This window comes from Lepus europaeus, chromosome 12 (genome assembly GCF_033115175.1).
Source record: "Lepus europaeus isolate LE1 chromosome 12, mLepTim1.pri, whole genome shotgun sequence".
NCBI classification, from domain to species: Eukaryota; Metazoa; Chordata; class Mammalia; order Lagomorpha; family Leporidae; genus Lepus; species Lepus europaeus.
In genome coordinates this window covers 105,593,439-105,600,976 of record NC_084838.1, presented here as the reverse complement: position 1 = coordinate 105,600,976, position 7,538 = coordinate 105,593,439, and positions in this window count along the sequence as shown.

Below are 7,538 nucleotides of genomic sequence, written 5' to 3'. Positions count from 1 at the left end.
GATACCCAGGGAGTGAGAAAATGTGTTTTCAAGTGAAAAAAATTGATAAATAACTGTTTCAAGCATCACAAAGTGAAATTTTAATATTATGTTAAATTATATCAATATTAATATGAAAATTTATTTAAATTATTTTTTGACAGGCAGAGTGGACAGTGAGAGAGAGAGACAGAGAGAAAGGTCTTCCTTTTTTTTTGCCGTTGGTTCACCCTCCAATGGCCGCTGCGGCCAGCGCATCTCGCTGATCTGAAGCCAGGAGCCAGGTGCTTCTCCTTGTCTCCCATGCGGGTGCAGGGCCCAAGGACTTGGGCCATCCTCCACTGCCTTCCCAGGCCATAGCAGAGAGCTGGCCTGGAAGAGGGGCAATGGGGATAGAATCCAGTGCCCCAACCAGGACTAGAACCCGGTGTGCCAGTGCCGCAAGGCGGAGGATTAGCCTGTTAAGCCATGGTGCAGGCTGATAATTTATTTAAATTATTAACAATAACTTACATTGATTTGCACGTGGAAGAAATTTTTCCTCACTTTTTGGGTATATATATTTCTTGATCAGTATACATTCAATGATAATTTTTCAATATGGATTTCTGTAGATACTAGAAAAGACATTTGATCCTTTCTATAGCATGATTAATAAAAAATTTAGATAGTTTAATTAAGAGGCTGGCATTGCAATGATGCTAATTACTCTGCAACCAGTGACACTGGTATCCCACATATACAGCAGTTTGAACTGTTGAGCAACAGTTTGGCTGCTCCACTTTTGATCCAGTTCCCTGCCAATGCACCTGGAAAAGCAATGGAAGATGGATCAAGAGCCTGGGACCTTTACACCCATGTGGGAGACGTGGATAGTGTTTGAAGCCACTGGCTTGGACATTGCCTCGTTCCAGACATTGTAGACATTTTGGGAGTGAACCAGTGGATGGAAGAGAACTCTTTCTCTTTTTCTCTATCTCTATCTATATATCTCCCTCTCTCCCTTCCTCACTCCCTCCCTTCCTTCCTCCCTCAATCCCTCCCTAAAATTTGTCTTTCAAATAAATAAAATACATTTTGTAAGGAAGGTAGCAATTTTTAATTATGTATGGCATCCATCAGAACAGACGGAACCATAGGGAGAGTGCCCAGTCATTTAGACTGGAGGATGCAAGGTTACATGGTTTGCTAGAATACACATGATGGGCAAGGTGGGCCACTAATCAGCAATGTCTTAAAACTTTAGAGTTGACTTTAAGGTTTTTAAAACTCTACTAAATTCTCTTTTATAAATGATAGTTAGAATTTGGAACAATGTTCCACAAAGTGAATTTTTATATTTCTATTTCTCCCTTGCTAAACAACTTGGAACTTTATTATACACATCTCATAAATAATGATAATAAGTTAGACCAGGTTTTATCTTAGAAGATAATCGTTTATGACTGACTAAAGTTCATAGTCAAATAAAAATATATTTTATTGGCTAAGTTAATTTAGTTTGCTACTTTGCTGACTTTTAATTCCATGAGCATTTTGCCCATATATAACATCACCTCAACTGTTAAATGAATGATTTTCCATCTAAATAGTTATGGATACTAACAACAAATATTAGGTAGAGTTTTGTTAACAATGTGTGAGAGACAAAAAAGAAAAATTACAAGGAAAAGAAATAATTTATTTATTTCTATCACCAAAGCATTGATTAAAGAACTAACATTTGTATAATGTGATATATATATAAAATCCTTTTTCCCAACTAGGCTTCTAAATAATTTTGTGCAGAATTTAGAAAATCAGTTTCCTATGGCAATTTTAATAAGTACTAACAGGTTTTTTTTAAATACTTATCATTCTTTATATGTCAAAATATCATATCCTGGGGCAGGCGCTGTGGTGTAGCAGGTTGAACTACAGCCTGCCATGCTTGCATCTCATATGGGCTGCAATTTGAGTCCTGGCTTCTTGATTTCTGGTCACCTCTCTGGTAGTGTGCCTGGGAAATCAGCAGAAGATGGTCCAAGTCCCTGGGCCATTTGCCCATGTGGAAGACCTGGAGGAAGCCACTGGCTCCTAGATTCAGCCTTGCCCAGCCTTGACCCTTTTGGCCATTTGGGGAAAAAGAGGGGATGGAAGATTGTCTCTATCTCCTACTCTCTCTCTGTAACTATACCTTTCAAGTTAATAAATCAATCTTTTTAAGAAGTTTCATGGCCTAAATTTAATTGATAGTCATAAGCATAACAAATGGACATATATATAAAAACAAGAAACATATCTTAACTTTAAATTATCTGAACTTTTTACTATACTTTTCTCATCAATTAATCAAATATCTATTCTTGTTGAAGATTTCCAAGTTAGTTGTTGTTTTCACTGCAGAAGGAGAGTTGATGATAAATATAAGCAAAAATTAGATAATAAATGAGCTATCTATGTATCTCATGGACCCAGAGAAACAGTAAAACACCACAAATTAGTAGGAGAAAAGAAATAAAGAGAATAAACAAAATTGAAAAAAATACAAAAGATCAGTAAAATGAATAAATGTTTTTTTCTGAAAAAAAAAAAACAAATTTTGACACAGTCACATCATTGGCCTAACTATCCAAAAAAGAAGGATATAACATAAATCAATAAAATCAGAGATGGAGAATGAAATGTAACAACAGATATGAAATTAACACACAAAAATCAATAGCCTTTGTCTACACAGAAAATGCCATGGCACAAAAGCAGCCATGTAGACCAATGGAACAGAATAGAAACTCCAGAAATCAATCAACACAAAGGAGCTAAAATCAATCTCTTGAGCAAGGACTGTATCTTCAAGAAATGTTGCTGGGAAAACTGGGGATCCATGTGGAAAAGTATTGCACAAAAATCCACTCGTAAATCAAAGACGTAAATCTATGACCTGATAAAATCAAATTATTAGGAAAAACTGGAAAATCTGCAAGATATTGGCTTAAGCAAAGACTTCTTGGAAAAGTCCTCCAAAACACAGGCAATCAAAACCAAAACTGGCAAATGGCATTACTTCAAGAAGAGAAGCTTCTGCATTGCAAAAAAAAAAAAAAAAAATCAGCAAAATGAAGACAACCGACAGAATAGAAGAAAATACTGGAAAGCCTGCTACTGATAAAGGGTTAGTATCTAGAATCTATAAAGAGCTCAAGAAATTCAAGGGCAAGGAAAGAAAAAAATCCAGTTTAGAAATGGACAAGGGAGTTGAACAGGCATTTTTCAAGAAAATAAATTCAAATGGCCAGCAGACACTTGAAAGAATGCTCAGGGTCACTAGCCATCAGGAAAATGCAAAACAAAACCATAATGAAGTTTCACCTCACCCCAGTTAGAATGTTCTCATACATAAATCAACAAGCAACAGATGCTGGCCAGGATGTGGGGGGAAAAGTACACTAATCCACTGTTGGTGGGACTCTAACTGGTCCTTCCACTATGAACAATAGTGTGGAGTTTTCTCTAAAATCTGAATATAGATCTATCATATCACCCAGCCATTCCACTCTTGCAAATTTACCCACACACAAAAAAATGATCATATGAGTTATCTGTAATCCCATTCCACTGCACTTCAATTAACAATATCTAAGATATGGAATTAACCCAGGTGTTGATTAATTATTGACAGGATAAAGAAATCATCATATACATTTATATATATTATATCATATATAAACATTATATAAAATAATATATAAAGGATAGTTTCATATTATGCATAATATGAAGTTAATTGTGTATGTATGTGTATATATATCTATATAAATGTGACATGCTCTGTCTCAGGTGTTACACTCAGCTGTACCTCAGTGCTGCCAACTGTCACAAGAAGAAAGGCAGCCACTTCAACTACTTCTACCTAGGGTCCTGCACCTTGGTGTAGTGACTTAATCTGCCTACTACACCAACATCCCATATGAGCACTATTTTGAGGTTCAACACCTCTGTTTCAGATACAGCTCCCTGCTATTGTGCTTAGGAATGCAGTGGAATATGACCCAAGTGCTTAAGCCCCTGAATGTATGTGGGAGAACCAGAGGGAGATCCTGGCTCCTGGCTTAGCCTGACCCAGCTCCAACAATTGTGGACATTTGAGGATTGAACGATGGATGGACAATGTCTCTCTGCCTCTATATCTCCTTCTTCCTACATTTGACACTGACTTTCTTTTTTTCTTTTTATAGGTTTTATTTATTTATTTGACAGGTAGAGTTACAGACAGTAAGAGACAGAGAGACAGAGAGAAAGGTCTTCCTTCAGTTGGTTCACTCCCCAAATGGCCACAATGGCCATAGCTGGCGCTGATCCGAAGCCAAGCCAGGTGCTTCTTCCGGGTCTCCCATGTGGGTGCAGGGGCCCAAGCACTTGGGCCATCCTCCACTGCCCTCCCAGGCCACAGAAGAGAGCTGGACTGGAAGAGGAGCAACTCGGACTAGAACTGGTGCCCATATGGGATGCCAGCGCCACAGGCAGAGGAGTAACCTAGTGCTCCACAGTGCCAGCCCTGACACTGACTTTCAAATTAAAAAAATCATTAGGGCCAATGCCATGGCTCACTAGGGTAATCCTCCACCTGCAGTGCTGGCATCCCATATGGACGCCAGGTTCTGGTCCCGGTTACTCCTCTTCCAGTCCAGCTCTCTGCCGTGGCCTGGGAAGGCAGTGGAGGATGGTCCAAGTGCTTGGGCACCTGCACCTGCATGGGAGACCAGGAGGAAGCACCTGGCTCCTGGCTTCGGATTGCCACAGCGCCAACCGTAGTGGCTATTTGGGGGGTGAACCAATGGAAGGAAGACCTTTCTCTCTGTCCCTCTCACTGTCTATAACTCTACCTGTCAAAAAATAAAAAGAATCATTAAAAAATGTTTAAAAAACTAACAAAAATCCATCCACCCCAAGAAGGTCAAATAAGGCTCTACCTATAAAGGGATGCCCCCATCCACACCCCTTGGCCTCGTGGCCTCAAAAAATTTCTCATTTGTTAAAAAACATATAGAATGAATGCTATGTCTACAAAACATTTTTTTTCACATGGGCAGAATAACTTTCAAAGACAAAGTATAAAGTGGGTGTTCATGCTATGGAGTAAATATTTAAATAAAGCACAGCATTTAGATTATTTTAGCAAAATTGAGTAACAATATGAAAAATAACAGTGTAACAAGCTGAAATAGAAGTATTTGGTGGAAAAAGATATTCCACAACACTTTATGTAATATAGTGACCTTCTCTGTGGTACAGCAGTTAAAGCCCTTGAGTGCAGCACCAGCTTCACATATGGCCACCGTTTAGAGTGCCAGCTGCTCCATTTAAATTCAGCTCCCTGCTAATGCACCATAGAAAGCATAGGAGAATGGCTCAAGTCCTTGGACCATTGCACCCATGTGAGAGACATGGAAGAATCTACTGGCTTTGGATAGGCTCAGTTCCAGCCATTATGGCTATTTAAGGAATGAACCTGCAGATGGAAGACCTCTCTCTCTCTCTCTGTCTCTCTGTCTCTGTCTCTTTCTCTGTCTATACCTCTCTCTGTGACTCTTTCATATAAGTAAAATAAAGCTTTCAACAATAAATAGAATATTTTTAAATATCTTGAATCCAAGAATAATCTAACATCACTTTGGAAAATAAACTTAAAGGAATCATCTTAGTATCTAGAAATATTTTTTTAAAAATTCTAAAAACAAAGGTTAAGTTATATTCCATAAATTAAAATAAAAATTAGACATGAGGAAATTTGTTGAAAATTGGTTAATTTCAAAACAAAAAGGATTTTAAAAGTCCTGCAATTGTGAAGATCTATTATTATTTCTAGAAGATAAAATGAATAACTTCAGAGGAGAAATAAAAATGAGCTACACAAAGTGACTGAAACACAGACTATTAAAATGGCATTAAAATCAATATTAAAATTTCAAAAAAGCTGTAACAAAGATCATACCCTCTATCACAGAACTAAATAAGCATGTCAAGGGGAAGATGTTGTGGTGCAGTGGAGTAAGCCTCCAATGGGTATGCCCTCATCAAACATTCAGGTTCATGGTTAGGGTTCTACATATTTTGCTCTACTGATACAGTTTCCTGATCGTGTACCTTGGAGGCAGAAAATGATGGCCTAAATAATTGGTTTTCTTCCAACCACATGAGTGACTTAGATGGAGTTTCTAGATCCTGGCTTAGGAACTCTCAGCCCCAGTTACTGTGGCAATTATTTGAGTGAAGAAACACATAGAATTTCACCTCTCCCTCTCTCTTTTTACACTCTGCCCTTACACTTTAAAAAAAAACAACTAAAATTTTGATTGTGTAATAAAATACATATTGTCATCACTGTGAGAAAAATAAGCAATTTGTTAAGCGACGGTAAGGGCTGAATTTTTGGTTTAATGTGTCGAGACACCACCTTTGATGCCAGCATCCTGTATGGGCACCAGATACTCCACATCTAATCCAACTCCCAGCTAAGGACCTGGGAAAAGTGGTGAAAGATGGCCTAAGGGCTTGGATCATTACCACATATATGGGAGAAAGATAAAACTCCTAGCCATCAGCCTGGAGCAGCTTTGGCTATTGCAGCCATCTGGGAGGTGAACCAGCAGAGAGGAGATTCTCTCTTTCTCTCTCTCTCTCTCTCTCTCTCTCTCTCTCTCTTATTTCTATCTCTTTCTCTGTCCCTCTTCCACTCCCTCCTTTCCTTCTTCCTTCTCTTTAACTCTGGTATTCAAATAAATAAAACTTTAAAAAAAGGAACAAAGAATGAAAAATCAATGTCAGGCAAGGTGTTAAAAATAGCCCATTGTCATTGAAGTAAAAGGGGAAAACAAGTGAAATCTTTTGCAGAAGGTATAAATCAAAGATTTATGGCACCACCTATCTGAATAACAATAAAGAGAACATCACACAAATATTCTATTGAAACTCTTATAAATCAAAAGCAAATTCTCATTAAAATTGAGAACAAACAAAAATTTGTTACTCAAAAGGGTGAATTATCAGAGGGCTTAAGACTTTTTCTGAAAATATGTGTGCATGATAACTTAAGGATCACTCTTTGTGAAGAAATGAGTAATCTGGTAAGAGTAATAATAGAGTGACAACCAATTGAAAAGGCAGTTGCTGAAAAATAAATAACATTATATATTTAAAGAAAAAATAAAGGGAAGGTAAAAAATCAATGCAAGAGGATAGTGCATAGAAGTATTCAATTGAGTATTTTAAATATCATAGGAAAATTCAAAGTCCCCCAATAATTAAGCCAAAATTTAAACAAATCATCAACAAAAGGCCTAAATTGGGTCTCAGATTTGTGTAAATGAAGATTGCCAGAACAACTTATAGTTTTGATGTAAATTATGCTGTCACAATGAAAAGGAATATTAGTATATATAGATAAAACATATATTATCAAATAAAAACTAAAGAATTGGAAACGTGAAATAAAAATATAGCCTATGTACACAATGGAATGCTACTCAGTCATAAAAAAGTATGTAATCGGTTTTCTAAACAAAATGGATGCAACTGGAGAC